Below are 16727 nucleotides of genomic sequence, written 5' to 3'. Positions count from 1 at the left end.
TAACACGCCTCCTTCTTGCTTGCTCCCACCCGTACAGCCGCGTTAGTATAACTCAGAGGACAGAAGATGTGCACGCATCTTGTAATACGTCTTGTAGTACGTCCTGCTTGCTCCCTGCCGCTCCTCTTGCTCGCTCCCTTCCTCCCTCTTTTTAAGGCACGTTCTGGTTTAACTACATTGCACGCTTTTTCCTTTCCTCATACCATCAGGCCCCTACATCGTTTTTTTAAATTATACACCGTCCCATTTCCACACAATAACGCCTACTATCACCAAACTGCTACTTGCATCAACGCGTACAGCGGCGTTAGCATAACTCGTTGGACAGGAGATGTACTTGCATCTTGTAATACGTCCTGCTCGCTCGCTCGTTACCTCCCTGAAGCTCCTTTTACTCGCTCCCTTCTTCCCTCTTTTTAAGGCACGTTCTGCTTTAACTACATTACGCGCTCCTTCCCTATCTCATACCATCAGGCCCCTACGTAGTTTTTTTTTTTACTATACACTGTCCCATTTCCATACAATAACGCCTTACTATCATTAAACTGCTACTTGCTCCCATGTGTACAGTGGCGTTAGCACTACTCAGTGGACAGGAGATGTTCACGCGTCTTGTAATACGTCCTGCTCGCTCACTTGCTGCCTCCCTGCCGCTCCTCTTACTCGCTCTCTTCCTTCCTCTTTTTTAGGCACGTTCTGCTTTAATTACATTGCGGGCCCCTTCCTTTCCTCATACCATCAGGCCCCTACGTAGCAACACCGCTTATCCAACTGCCAAAACAAAAAAACTCCACTGCACATTAACGCAAGCCCCAAAACTCTGCACCCCACACACCACACACTTACTCAATATTCTTTACCCGGGACATACCATTTACACTGCTACTCCAATGCTGCTCGGCTTCTCGCCACCTGCCCAAAATATGTGCACACGTACAAACCGCAGTTTTGCACGCTTATAACTCCGTTAGCAAAACTCAGAGGACAGGACATGGGTACGGCACGCAGCACATTAACACGCCCCCTCCTTCTTCCACGCACACATACAGCGGCGTTAGCCACTGACAACATGAAAGAAATATGCAGCCATCCTGGGGTACCTTTTAAATATATATACACGGGTCCTGCACACGGCATCATCACACTTACTGCTCGCTCGCTTCCTAGGTCTGTGCCATCCCTTACGTGTTATAGTTAAACTGCCAAGCCATCGGATTGCTTTAAGTGACGTTTTCCTCTTACCCAACTGGTACTCGCTTGTTCTCTCCCTCCCTGTCTGCTTGTATATGTACTTTCAAGTGTCCCTTACCATACCCATTATCTAATCACACCACCATTTTCCTAGTCAGTGAGGACAGTTGTGGTTGGGGGAGAAAGCAACACATTATAGCACATTACATCAATTGGTTTATTGCAACACCACCACATTTTACATCACTCCGCTCTAAAACACTCTATCACACTCCACTCTATGAACCCTATACCACTCTACCACTCCACTGTATCACACTCAATTGCACTCCACTTAATGCTACTCTTACACACTCTACTCTATGCCACTCAACGCTCCAACACTCTACTCTATAACAGTCTACTTAACACCAATCTATACCACTCTCTGCCACTCGACTACAATGCATGCCACTTTACCAAACTCTACACCACTCCACTACATCACTCAAATCCACTCTATAAACTTTCCTCCACTTTACTCAAATCAACACTACTCCACGCTAAACTACTCCACTCCACTCCACTCTATAATAATTTCCTCTCCTCTATACTACACCACTTCACTGTACCACACTACACTCTATAGGTCTCCATTACCAAAAAACCGAGCTCGTTGTGTTGCATTAATATTTGCACGCCAAAACTCAAACATTTACTAATGCGAGACCTATTGCATTGCAAATGCTTGTTTATTAGGAACTTGCTTGACAGATCTGCACAAAACGTTTAATACAGAATCCAAAGTGGATGAACTATTTTTTTTATTGGAAAATTCCTCACAGATTTGTTAAATAGAGCTGACGTTAAGAAAACCAAAAAAGCCTTTTAAATGGTAACTCCGACCCAACCTTTACTGCACACAGGGTATTGCCAGAGGGCAATAGTTATTCGTCTTCTGTAGGTCAGCTATACTGGGAAGATGTTAAGAGTGCTGTCAAAGGGTAGCGAGAAGGATGGCAATACTATAACGAGGTTAAAAGGGGGAAGGAGAACTACCAGGCATATTGGAGCAGATTTGTTTAGGTGACGACGCAGTGTGAAGGAGGAGGGGCATTAGTAGTAGTTTTTCTGAAAGTGAGCAAATTGAGTTGAGTAGTGATGCAAGTTAAAAGGGAGTACCTGAAGCTTGCAGCAGGTCTAGAAAACGAATGTTTTAGCTCTAAGAATGTGTTGCAGGCCTGGATATGCAGGGGAGAGAGCTCTTGCTTCTAAGACCTCTCTCTTCAGCCATCTGTAGAGCTGTGAGGTAGAGAGGGGGTCTTGAGATGAATGGACTTGCGAGAGAGACATCCATTTTCTACTTGGATCCCAGCCTGGATGGGAAGCCAGTGGATGGCCTTCAGTGCTGGAACTTGTGATCAAATGTTCTCGATGAGCTCAACTGAGCTGTTGCACAGAAGAACACCTTGGTGGGGTTGAGTGTAGACAATAGAACTTTGCAAGACGTCCATTGCTGCCATCCAGGCAGGAGATGATTAGACTGTGGGCTGTGATTTTTAGTTTGTTAGAGGTCAGCAGATGCTCTGTTTTCTTCAGAGCTTGAATGAAGTATTTAGGCAACGGGACAGTTTGTTAATGCGGGGCTATAGTATTGTCAGTTGTGAAGAATAGAGTCGTGGCAATAGGTGAGACAATTGAAGGAGAGTTGTTTTTATTTCTTAGGGTGATGAGAAAGAATTTAGTTTTTTCAGCATTTAGTAGGAGGAAGTAGTTTGACATCAGTGTCTTATTTTTAGGAGGCAGTCCTTCACTTTGCACATATCCCAGACATATAATGTGGGAGACATGGTTATCATTTGCATACTGGTGTATACATATGTTGAAATCCTTTAGAATATCTGGCAGTATCTCAGGAGAAAGACTAAATAGAATGGAGGATGGAACTGAGCCCTGAGGTACTTTGCAGATCAGGCTTGGAAGTGAGGAGCCGGTGTCTCCTATTTTGACCAAGTGTCTATAGTTGGAAAGTAGGATGAGAAGCAGGTTGTGACATGACCGCGAACGCATTCTGTGCTCTAGCAATCTTAGCGGCCTGACTTGATCTATGATGTCAAAAACTGCTGGAAAGACAGAAGTCACTTTTGTTGTTGATGTAACTGATGTCATCAAGCACTTGAGGGTAGCAGCCTCCATGCTGCGTCCAGATCTGAAACCAATTTGATGGTGAGCGAGAAGATTGCCCTTGTTAAGGAATTTGGTCAGTTATAGTCAGTTATAGAAAGGGTACAATACAGTACCTCACCAAGTTAAAGAGAATGCATAGGTCAGTCATGGATACATTTATACAGCTCATAAAGGCAAAAGAGGTCACACCCAGGATCAAAAAAAGTTTAAAACAGCCCCTGATGACCTTGTTTTTTTCTGTGGCCAGATGGCCCCTAAATCCTTAGTTCTCCCTAGTTATGCACACCACAAGAGAGCGTCCCCACAAGCAACATGGGATGCTCCCCCACCTGATAAAGAGTCCAAGGGCATAGGCGCAGCAGGGGTTGCATGGCGCTTGTAGTAGCCACCCATTGACGCATTGCCAAGTCTGTGGGTCTTCTCTCCCTGTATCACTAGTACCACTGAGAGGAAACTGAGGAGCTGGTGAAGTGCCTCCTGGAGACCAAAAGGTCACGGTGGCAAGAGCTAGTTCATGAGGGCAAGACCATCAGCAATGCCAGTATAAGACGCATCCTCTACTCTACCGGGGGCGGTATTAAACTACAGTCTCAGGTCAGCCACCATTTTACCAACAACAGCCCTTGTAGGACCACAGCAAACTAAGACCTTTCAAAAGGGGCCACAGAAGTAATGGCAATGGCAGATGTTTCTGCTCTAGAGACACATCAACCAGAAAGCAGGGAATCTCATTTCACCCTCCCCGATAACACAACACCTTTTGGATGAAGACTCAGGTTCTTCTTCCCTCCATGGAAAGACATCAACTCAGACTAGTCGGTGCTCTCCACTGTGCAAGAAGCAAACAGCTTATGTTTCCGTACCATGCCACTGACCGTACCACCCTACCACCACGTACATCCTCCACACAGACTACCTTTGTCTCCTAGAGCAAGCACTCCTCACAAAGGGAACCATCAAACTAGTGCCTGCAGTACAAAGCCGCCGGAAAGGGGTGTACTCCCTCTCGTTCCTCAGCCCAAAAAAAGGATGACTCCCTGTTGCAGATTCTAGACCACCAGCCATTTAACAGTTCACCTTCTCTAAACACTTCACATGGTCACTGCAGGGTGTCATCTTGGTGCTCCACCAAAGCAACTTCATGACAGCGCTGCAACATGTACGTTCCCATCCCAGTCCCCCAGCACATCACCCGTACCTTCAATTCATGGTAATGGCGACTCTACCATTTCAAGCGGTTACCATTCAGAGCCACTACGACTCCAATCGCAACCACAAAGTGCGTAGTGGTAGGAGCAGTGCATCTGCGAAGAAATGCTATACATTTCTTTCCATACTTGGATGACTGTCTGACTAAGAGCAGCAGCAAATGTTAATGCCTAAATCTCACTCACATAGTTGTGTCCCTACTTTACATGGTAAGTTTCCCATCAATGTAAAAAATGTCACCTTCGACCTCAGCAGATCCAGCGCTCCCTAGTATCTGCTCTGAACACAGTGACAGGGGACGCATACCTAAGCAAATAGAGGGTGATGGCATTCCAACAGCTGCTGCCTATTTTTCAGACACAGCGTCCCCTCACTGTACTATCTGTGATAAAACTATTGTGGGTGATGCCCTTGTGCATGTCGTTGTGTCACCGGTCGATTACACATGCGACCTCTCCAAGACAATGGGCACAAGCAGAAGGGCACTGGGAAGTTCTAGTGGTGGTAACGTCCAGGGCTCAGTACTCTCTGCTGTAGTGGTACAGCAGCAATCTGTTGCTGAGCAGACCCTCTATAGACCCCTATTGACATGGTCAGACCATTATTTGGTCCCTTTTTAGGTCGAGCTGGTAAACTGCATCCGAAGGATGCAGGTGTCCAGCTGGAGACCTAATGTTGCCTGTCTCGGAGGAAGGAGGACAAGAGGGTGTTACGAGCTTTTTTCCTGGATTTGTGTGCGTGAACGCGCACGTTCCGTCCTGCGCCGCGCCGTGCACTTCCCTCCCATACTCCCAGCCAGTCAGCCTAACGCGCATGCATGCACACAGACACACACACGCGCGCACACGCACTTACACTTACACAGACACGCAGGCACCCAGACAGGCAACCCCCTCCCCCCCCCCACAGTCACACACACACACACGCATACACACAGAGTCCAAGACACATACACACACGCACGCTCACACACATACACAGGCCGCCGCACGCGCACACACACACACACATGCCCCCCGCCCTCGCAGCCCAGCAAATAACAAGGCGAAGCCCCACTCACCGGCTTCCTTGGTGCAGCGGCTCTCACCAGAAGCAGGACTCTTCCTCCCTTCTTCGGCACCGGGGCGCAGGGTAGGCTCCTGGCTGCTCCGGTGCTCCAAACAATCGCGGCTCTTCCGTGGGAGGCGGGGTAGGCTCCCGCCCTCCTACTTCCTGTTTCCGGTTGTCCCGCCCGGTCTGCCTGACTTCCTGGTCGCAGACCGGCGGCGCGAGCTTTGGACGGACTGCAGCACGCGCTCTCGCGAAGATTTCCCTGCCCTCGCAGTTGTTGTAAGGTAAGAGAAAACTGCAACGAATGCTTCACTTGGCTCCCTAATGCTTCTAAGCACTGTTCTGTTTTTGTGAAATACATTGTCTGGAAGGACGTTGTCTTTCCTCACAGAATCAATCGGTGCAACCATTCAACAACAACTGGTTCAAATATACGCTATCAATGTTTCAAGCTTTATTGCAAATGTCACAATTTTTTTTTAATATTTCACTTCTGTTCTTGGATTTTCGTCACAATAAAATACACTGAACATAATTTCACAAAAGTTCTTTAGAAACGTTTAAGCTATTGCCATCATAAATTACAATAACTTTTATTTAAGTATTAGTTATTTAAAAAAATTAAACGCCATTGTTATTTGTAATATCAATACATCTAAGTCATGTAAATACAAAACATATTGCATTACAAATGCTATAGGTATCACATTTGCGAAAGTTATAACTATTAGCATTGTAAATGACAAAGCTATTAATTTCGCTATTTAAAAAAAAAAACATAAATAAAAACTTTGCCATTTACAATACCAATAGCTCAAACTTTCCTAATGCGAGACCTATTGCATTGCAAATGCTTGTTTCAATTGTCCTCATAAATGCAGGACCAGCGAAAGGAACCCGCCTGACGCTTAAAAGAAACTGGAGTAATCTAACTGAATCTACACTTAGTACCATCCTACTAGATAACCACCCATGTCTGTAAGCCAATCCTGATGATGATGCAGTCTCATTACACCTGTGGATTACGTCAGCGGTGGAATTGTGGGCCCCAGGAAGAGTGGGTAAATCAAAACGGTTATCCCCCACTGCCCCATGGTTTTCAAATGCTCTTAGAGAACACAAGAGTCAGTGTAAAAAATTGGAGCGCAAATGGAGACTGGCTTATTGTGAAAATTCAAAAGTAAACTATAAAGAAGCTTTAAAAAATTTTCACAAGGAGGTAAAATCAGCTAGACGTCATTATATTGCGTCAAGCATCCGAAATGCGAAGCAGTCAAGCAGTGAGATCTTCAAGGTAGTCCAATCCTTTGTTAAACCCAGGGCACTGGAGTTAGAAGTAACCCCATCCCCAGCCCTGTGCGACAAGATCGCAAATTATTTTAATGATAAAATCATAAGGCTCTACGATTCATTTCGGGCCCCTGAGGCCACGGTAAAAGAGGACAAATCCTCACCCCGAGAGGAGAGACCCAGACTTACCAAATTCACCCCTATCTTGTCAGAGGAGGCCTTAATAGAAATTCAGAGATGTCACTCTGGAGCCCCAGATGACCCATGCCCCCCCAAACTCTGGAAGGTGGTAGCACCAGTACTGGTGGATGGGCTGTCACATATGTGGAATACCTCCCTGATAACTGGCATTTTCCCAGACAAATGGAAGCATGCAACGCTACTCCCACTGAAAAAAAAGCAAAATGGAGACCCGGGCGATTTAAAAAATCTACGCCCTATCTCACTTCTACCTGCCCCAGGCAAAATGCTGGAAAAACTGGTCCAACGTCAACTGACGAGTTACATTGAACTAAATGGGATCCTGCATGATACTCAATCAGGTTTCCGAGCAGGATTTAGTACAGAGTCTGCCCTATTGGAGGTGGCTGAGTCGATTAGATGGTCATTGGATTCAGGGGCACCGGCGTTACTGGTGCTCCTGGATCTGTTTGATACGGTTGACCACACAATCCTGGGTGTTCGCTTAAAAGAAGCCGGAGTGGAAGGAACTGCTTTCACATGGCTGACCTCCTACCTGAGTGGACGCACTCAGAAAGTCGCCCTTATGCCACATGAATCTCAAGCGAAACCACATTGGTGCGGGGTACCCCAGGGCTCAGCATTAAGCCCTCTACTCTTCAACATCTATCTAACTCCTCTGTTTTCTTTGATTACCAACTGGGGAGTGAAGGCTATTTCTTATGCTGACGACACCCAGCTGGTTTTCTCCTTCAAAGAGCAGACAGTGGATGGATTCAGAAACTTTAAGGGGTGCCTACGCGATATAGCCATATGGATGAACACCAATAAACTAAAGTTAAATGCGGAGAAAACAGGTGCTGTTTTTCGGGCAAGGAAATGTGCCTAAATCAGACTTGTGGTGGCCAGCAGAAATGGGCTCCCCACCATCCCCTGCTACCTCGATTCGCAACCTAGGAGTAAAATGGGAAGCAAATCTGACTTTTTTGGCTCAAATCCAACAAGTCTCTGCGACCTGTTTTTGCAAGCTAAAAACTCTGCGAAAAATCTTGCACTTTCTGCCGGGTGACTGCCGAAAAACAGTGGTTCACGCGACAGTTACATCCAGGCTCGACTATGCCAACGCGCTGTACCTCGGCCTTCCTAAATATGCAATAAATCGCCTCCAGATGATTCAAAATGCGGCGGTCAGACTGGTCTGTAAGACGCCGTTTAGACAACATATTTCCCCGCATTTGAGAAAGCTTCATTGGCTTCCAGTGGAGAGAAGAATCATGTTTAAGGCCTTGACTTTAGCCTATCGGGCCTTAAATGGGAATTGCCCGGTTTATTTGAAAGAGAGACTTCGCCCGTACAAACAAAATCGGGCGTTGCGCTCCAACTTCCTCAATCTGCTGCAGACCCCGCGCTTTCAGAGAGCACGGCTGGGAGGTAGAGCCTTCACGGTAAAAAACGCAGCACTGTGGAACTCCCTCCCAGTATCGCTGCGAAACACCAAATCGGAAGCATGTTTTAAAAAGGACTTTAAGACCTGGCTCTTCAAGACTGTAGCACCTTAGCTCGAAGAAAACACCCGCCATTACGGACGCATCTACCTGGGTTTCTTAGCGCCGGGACACCCCTGTGTTGGGGGCAGCTGTCGCGCTCAATAAATGACAGTATTATTATTATTATTATTATTATTGCAAGAGATCACCCCCACTGATGCGTCTCTCGTAATGTGGGGTGGGGCGCTCTCTTCCACTAAATAATCATACAAGGCATTTGGACCTCCAAGAACCAGGGGTGCCTACATAATCTACAAGTAACTGCTTGCCATCCATCTATCCCTCAGAGCGTTCCTCAAACTCGATCAGGGAAAGACAATTCTCATAAAGATTGAAAACATGACATTCATGTATTACATCCAAAAGCGGGGGGACCCACTCCCCCAGGTCTCTGCATTGGATATGAAGATTTGGCACTGACAACCTGAATCATAATTCACCTGTTGGCCGACCACTTCCTGGGAGTGGAGAAAGGCTTTGTGAACCTGCTCAGCAGGATGCATTAACAACTCGAAAAGTGGGAACTCCACCCTCAAGTCCTTCACAAGTACTTTCATCGGTGGGGGACTCCGACCATTGAGGCTTTTGACAGACCCAAATACATAAAATTCCAAAACTGCGCCTCCAAGTACCTCCACCTACAGTCCATGGGCAACACACTGTGAATGAACTGTTCAGTGATATTTGCATATACTTTTCCTCTTTATCTTGTACATAGTAAGAAAGATGAGGCAGGTGACTATGACCCTCATTCTTGTTGCACCTACATGGGCAAGACAGCCCTGGTACTCCGCGCTCCGAGAGATGCCAGTTAGTCTCCATGAGAAGCTTCCGCTGAGGCCAGACCTTCTGAGTCAGCATTGTACAAGTTCAAGTTCAAAGTTCAAGTTCAAAAGACCTTTATTCGAATTTCATAAAATTCATAAAAGTACCACAATAAAAACAATACAAATACAAAACAAATACAAGTTTACAAAAATTCATGAATTATTAAAATCTAATACATTTCTCATAAGACTGTTTTCAGGGGTTTTCCATTGTTACGTACATATGTTATATGTCTCAAAAAAGTGCTAGTGCGGTAAATTAATTTGTCTGTGTCCAGGGAAAGTAGCATTGAATAAGACTCCCCTAACGAGAGGGGTCTATGTTTCCTAAAATATGGGGTTAGAAACCAGTTAATATATTTTAAGTAAAATTTACAGAAAAATAGAAAGTGCAAATCATTCTGTTTACTAATACCATCACACGGGAGTCAGCATTGTAGTGTAAACACCCAGTGCCAGACAACTAAACCTTGTTACCTAGCACATGAGTTCCTAGAGTTCGGGTATCTCAGACTTCCAGAGGGATGCATGCATAATATGCAAGAGATTTGAAAGCCCACTAGTCTCACCTGATACAAGTGAGTGTAAGAGATTCATGGACTATGTAACTCCAATCAGATGCCTTTAAGGTTTCTGTGCAGGAGATTGTTAACTTCTACACCTACACAAGGCAGGCCTTGCCTACACTTTCTTAGGCTTAACACACAACTACTGTGGCAGCATACTCACAGAACAGACAACACTCCACTCTTTTTAAGGTCCCAGTCATTTAGGCCTTTAACCTCCAAAGACAGGCCATGCCTCTGTGTGAAACCCAAATGTGGTTATTGTTCTGCCCATGAGTCATCGTTTTGAGCTCCTACACTTATATGGCCAACAGTTCTTATCTTGAAGGATGGCCTTCCTAATCTCATTTACCTCCCTCAGAAGTATTAGTGAGCTTCCGGCTCTTACAATATAGAAACGATTCATCCTGGTTCACAAAGGTAGGGTAGTCCTTGCACCAACCCCAAATTTCTGTCAAACATTTTTTCTCATGAACCAAACCATTGAGTTGCCTGTCTTTTTCAACTAGATTCTGTAGCAGAAAGTGGCTTTCACACTATAGATGTTAAGAGGGTGTTCATGTACTATATTGATAGAACTAAACCTTTTATGAGGTCAAATCCACTTTTTGTATCCTTGGACCAACTCTACAGAGGTTACTTCATCTCGAAGGAAAGCATCGCAAGGTGGATCATCAGGCACATCCAGGCTTCTTATGCTGAGCTCCAGGCACCCAGTCGACCTGCCCCATAGAGCCCACTCCACCCACAAAATGAGGTTCACTTTAGCCTTTCTAGACGATATCCCTTAGGTGCCTATCGGTAAGCTGCCAGTTGGCTACTGCCACAGCCTTCACCAAGCATTATTGTATAGACACCCTTACACATCTAGTTGGCCTGGCTGTCCTAAGAACACGGTTTCAACCATCTGCATCATCTGCTCGCTAGCCACCACTTTGGAGAGGAACTGCTCTACAGTTTATGCAGAGTACGTATATATACAGCCACATCTGCTGCAAAGGGAAAATGTTGCTTACCCTGTAATCCTCTGTTTGTAGTGTGCAGTGCTGTAAATTCACATTCACCCATGCACCTCCACTGGAAGCAAGTGATGATCACAGATATTTCTTCTGGATACTTCTAACCGCAGATTCCTTACCTTGTAAAAGTACCCCAGGCGCCAGACTGGATCCAGATGTTTTTCTCAGCAATTCCCCAGATGCCGGTAGGTGTCGCCATGCAGCTGTGTCTCTGGTCTGTCCCGCCCTGGAACTGACTTCAGGGCCACATATAACCGCCACCCTTGCACGTTGACATTCGTTCCTTTCTTTCCATACAGATGTTAGGGTACCCCCTAGTCTCAGTATCGATCTCCTACCACAGAGTATATTCCAAAGTTAGTCCTGATTCTGCCTGAAACTCCAGGGCCGCCTTTGAAGAGTCTATATTCTGTATTTTCGGTACCTTTCCCAATCTTTCTGTGTCACTTTTGGGACCAACTGATCTAAGGGAGGCCTCTAGTGTGATAAACTCTGGCAGATCCGTTCCTCCGATGTAGACAGTACCTCTCAACCCCATCTGATGGTCTGCCCTGAATTCTGGGCCTACACCTGCTTAGTCATCAGCTGATGACAAAACTTATTGCGGCTTCCTGTGCGGCAGCGCCGGCTCAGACGCCGATGGTCATATAGTCCTATCACACTCGGACGCGAATCCACTGCGACCTCAGCCAGAGTGATGCCCATGTCAACCTCAACATGACTCTGAAGGTATGCTCTGTTCCAACGTTTCTCAGACCTCGAACCACATGACAATAATAATGGAGATGATGAGTGTGAGAAGTTGGCCTGATATATGATGCTCACTAGTTCTAGTGATCACCTTGTATCAGTCCAAACAACCCTTATGGTGATTGGTTGTAAGTCAACCTTATAGACCAGCTATCCTAATGGTAGCATGGACAAAGCAGTCTTAGGCTAAACTCTTTTGGCATGTGAAGCCAGCTGTTTTACCACATATAACCCCTTGAATACCAGATGAAAGGACACCACACAGGTTGTTATGAAAATAAACAATATATTTATTAATAACAAACACCTCTGAACTCTTTATGAGGTCAGAGGGCTAAGCACATGGCAATCTCTTAGGAAAAATACGTTTAAGTTGCACGAATTACAATGGTGCCCTAGGGGCACGACAAACCATATACTAAGTAAGTGGAATGTGAAAGTCAATAGTAAGAATGGAGCTGTCCAGAGGCTGGTGGTTCGCTAGGACTACGCTATCTTCACCTTAGGTAAGTAATAGGAGGCCCACGGGACGCGTGTGCAGAGTGTAAACTCACACGCGAGATGCGTAACAACGTCTATGGACAGTACAGTTCAAGTAAAAGGTGAGTACGGACAATCCTGACTAGTTAGGACAACAACGACTGTGGAACTGGACACTAGGACAGTTAAACTACCCTTGAGCACCGAAATGCTCTTGTTACCTCACCCACGCGCTGTGGGTGCATAGGTGTCAAAGTGTGTCGGGTTCTCGCGTTGAAGTCTATGGAGCCTGGAAGAAAAGATGCTGCTGGCGACCAGTAGGAAGATGTCCGGTGCGATCCAAGGGTGGATCGGTGAAGAAGGGGACCTGAAAGCAGAGGGGACAGTGTTCAAAGTCACTAGCCAGTGACCGGTGTGGAACCAGGAAGGAACCAGATGCTGTCGTCGCGATCAGGTGAAGAGTGGACGCTTGTCTCTGCAGCCACGTGGACCAGGAGGTGTCTTCGACGACCAGGATGGAGGCACGAGCTGTCCCACGCAGGCTCTCGCTGTCGGCGGTGTTGGATCCGGAATCAGCATCAACAGGCCTTGGCAAAGGCAACCCACGCGATGAGTGGAAACGGCGTCTGGAGTGGACCAGGAGGGTCCGGGGTGCTCCTCTCTTGGAAGGGAGCAAGGGCCAGTCTGGAGCAACCAGACCAGCAGTGAAGGTTTCAAAGTTCGTCGTCTAGGAGGCCACTAGCCAGCCGGCAAGTGACCAGACAACGCGTCAAGCAGCAAACAAGCAGAAGGGCCCCACGCAGATCTCGTGGATGCTGGAGGGCTGACCTTCGGTGCAGGAGCTACTCGGGCTGGGGCTTCTCAATCCCCAAAGCACTTGGTCGAGTTTACCTCGGGAGTCGTGCTGAAAGCGAAGTGCAGGTTCTTTCAAGATGGCCAGTCCCACGTGTCTCGTCGTACCCACGGATGTCAGCTGTGCTGCAGATGTGAGTTGAGGTCGGAGAGGTCTGGGAATCCGGGTCTCGTCGGGCTCTGAAGTCTGGATCCTCGAGGGAAGACGACAAAGTGAAGCCGCTGGACGCTTGATGGTGCCTGCAGTTGCAGGGTGGACACTCCTTGCCCACAAGGGAGATTCATCAGTCTTCTGTGGAGCAGAACGTCGAAGTCCAGAGTTTCTTCTTGTAAAGTTGTTCAGGATAATCTAATTTGGGATGGGACCAGCTCCTACCTTTATTCTCCTAAAGGGGGCTGCACTACTGACTAGGTCCCTCCCCTGGGTGGGACCAGGAAGGGGGGTGGTTACACCCCCTATCCTTTGTCCGGCTTCGCGCCAGAACTGGGGCAGGGGTGCCCCAGCAACTGGTTTGAGCCGGTGTATGCACAGGGCACCTTGTGTGCCCCAGGCATGTCTCATTCCTTTCAGGCCGGTCCTACCCAATACACAAAATCCTGTCTGGGGTGGTGCTAGCACCTCCCAAGGCAGGAAACCCTTTGTCCAAACCTCCCTCGCTGGAAGGACTCCCAGCAGCAGGAGGTCAGACTTGTGTCTGTGGTGGCAGCATCCATTTTGTGATGCTGAGGCTCGAGTTGACTTTAACCGGGGTTCACAGTTACATACATGTCGTGCCCCTCTAGAAGGGTGGAATGCTACCCCCGTCGCCAGAATTGGCGAGGTGGTAGTATTCCAATTCGTATGACACCTTACTCGACATGTTTTGATAATGCTATACCAAAGTTAGCATTCAACCGCGAGGATTATAATGCACTTAAGAGTATATGGTATAGCGTTATCATGGAACAGCTATTAGGACTTGGTTCCGCAAGCTGCAGATGGGCTCAGCTCATGCCAGAGCACCATCTCACATAATTCCAAGCACTCTGCCTTCAGGATTGATAAGGCCTGCCATAGGAGTGACTGATAGGAGTATATATGTCCATTTTGGGTTTAGATATAGGTATACTATATCTACAGCAAAGGGTGATTACACCAACTTGCCCCAGCTGTCTTGCAGCCAGTTGTGTCAGTTTTAGATGGCCAGCCAGGGGTGGCATAATACATGCTTCAGCCCCTGGTAGGCCCTGGGTACACCTATGCCCTGGGCACCTAAGGTACACTGTACAGGGACTGATAAGGTGGCCCAGTACCAATTGGTAAATGCACCTAAAGTACATGGTTGTCAATTTAGAGAGAGAACAGCTGGGCTGTGGGTCTGATTAGCAGGCCCACAGCCAGGGAAAGTCGTAAACCAGTGAAGCAAAAAGCAAAAATCTGGGGTGACCATAGGATTGCAGACCCCACTCTCCTACAATGAGTCAACCTCTTTATATACTTCCAAGAAGCCAGTGGCCTAGATACAGCTTCTGACACTGGCCTCAGCTTTCCACTTGGGACATCTGCGGAGGAATTTGCATCCTTTTGGAGGTCAGTAGAAGTCCTCGACGTCCATCTACCTGCAGTAGAGGTCAATACAAATATCCTCACAGGGGTACTGCAACAAGAGCAGACCTCCACAGAGCTTCCACTAGTAGGTTGAACCCCAATTCCCTCCCAGCTATGCCTCCAGACAAAGTCCAAATGAATGAAAGTTATCGGGTAAAGGATGTTTTCATCTGCCAGCCTCTCCTTCAGACCTGAGAACATAAGTTGTTATGTGAAGCAGTACTCAAACGCGTTGTGGGATATGGTGAGCAACATCTTGCCCAGCAGTCCCTGGTGACATCCAAGTCAGTCTCCAGTACATCGTACGCGATGACCAAGACGCAGTGCAGAACATTATACGGTCAGGCCTAGAGACTACCAACTGACTGGGTAGGGCATTTGGTCCCAGTGTAGTTCTTGGGTGTCGTGCATCGGTCAGATCCACATGCTTCTCCAGATGCCCAAGCATCACAAATGGACATGCCATGCGATGGCACCTGCCTCTTTGGAGACAAAGCAGACTCTGCCCAGAAGTTTTTCAGGGGAGTAGATTAACAGCAGCACCCGTGGGGAAGTCTGCCTAAAACTCATTTTTTTCAAGGCTTCCGGAAGGGGTGTTCAGCAAAGGCAGTGCTGAAACCTGCCTCAAGCAACAACAGCCCCAGCCCTCCTGAAGTAGTGTTCTGGTTCCAGCTGATAGCGTGCAGACTCTAAGGGGCAACACAATACCCAATTACACCCCTCCTGATTTGTGGTATATAAATAAATAATACCGGATCTAGGTTTTACTGGACATAGCAATAACAGATAGCTCAATAAATAAGAGTCAAGATTCGAGGTAGTAGGAGTTTGCAGGTTTAATACAGCATAAAGGACAGGAACAGGACAACCTGCACAGGAATAGGATGGCAGGGCCCTGGCATGGGGGCCCCGACAGGATTGGACTGGCGTGGCCCGGCAGCTGCCGGGGCTAGATCTGGGATGAGCGCGCTAACATGTAATAACAGTACACAAGCATATATACTAAAACAGTTGCATTACAATGAATACAGTAGGCGGAGCAGTGGGTGTGGTCAATAGCAGTCGCGAAAGATAAGGGTGAAAGTAGGTGTAACAAGAGGCGTATACATAGACATGTGATGTAAACGTAACAGATTATGTCATAAATGGGGCGGAAACATGGAGGGGGCTACCTAAGGAGCCGGGACCTCTAACTAAATGGTGCGCGCAAACTGACAATGACGTGTTACTAGGAGAAGCTGGGGGCTATGAACTCTGTGCTAGGAGCAGAGACTGAAGTCTGGAGAGTCAGGGCAACATGTACCTACCACTATCTGGTATCTGATGTTTAGAGAACATGTTGATAGAATCCAAAAGTTATCGGGGTAAAGGCTAACAGACTCTAAGACTGGAGCATGCATTATTCTACATGTAGTGCGTGATGAAGAATATTAAATGACCATAAATACAGTATTTCTCTTACATGGAGACGTAAAGGCTAGACTATGACGGAAACTATTGATGCGATTCAGTAGCTTAGGAATGCAGAGAAGGAGGGCTGGACTGATAACTAGAATCATAACATACTCTTGGCAGACTCGTAGGCAGAGCCAGGCTGAACCGGGCACTGTGAGGCAGGAAGTAAGTGAAGGGTCAGGAATACAGGTGGGGGCTGTATCGCTCCTCAGCGAGGATTCAGGAGACAGGAGCTGAATCTGGTGTCCAGGCCCTTTTGAGGCCTAGAAACGGGGACTTTACAATGAAATAACGTGCACACTGGGAAACGTGGCAACGTAGCTTTACATAGGCCTGATATTCGTAGTATTCACGAGAACTGGAAACTGACATACTAGAGATGGACACAACTGTAATTGCGTCTTTAATCGAACATGGGGAATACATATGCATATTAATCATGCACACATAACATAAGATGGAGGACACGTAGGGACACAGAACATGGCAAAATTTACTTTTCCACATTCCCTCCTTGTCACTACGTTTCCATCAGGAAACATCAATATTCATGATAC

Source organism: Lissotriton helveticus, chromosome 5_1, assembly GCF_964261635.1.
Source record: "Lissotriton helveticus chromosome 5_1, aLisHel1.1, whole genome shotgun sequence".
Classification (NCBI taxonomy): Eukaryota; Metazoa; Chordata; class Amphibia; order Caudata; family Salamandridae; genus Lissotriton; species Lissotriton helveticus.
Note: the sequence above shows the minus strand (reverse complement) of the source record.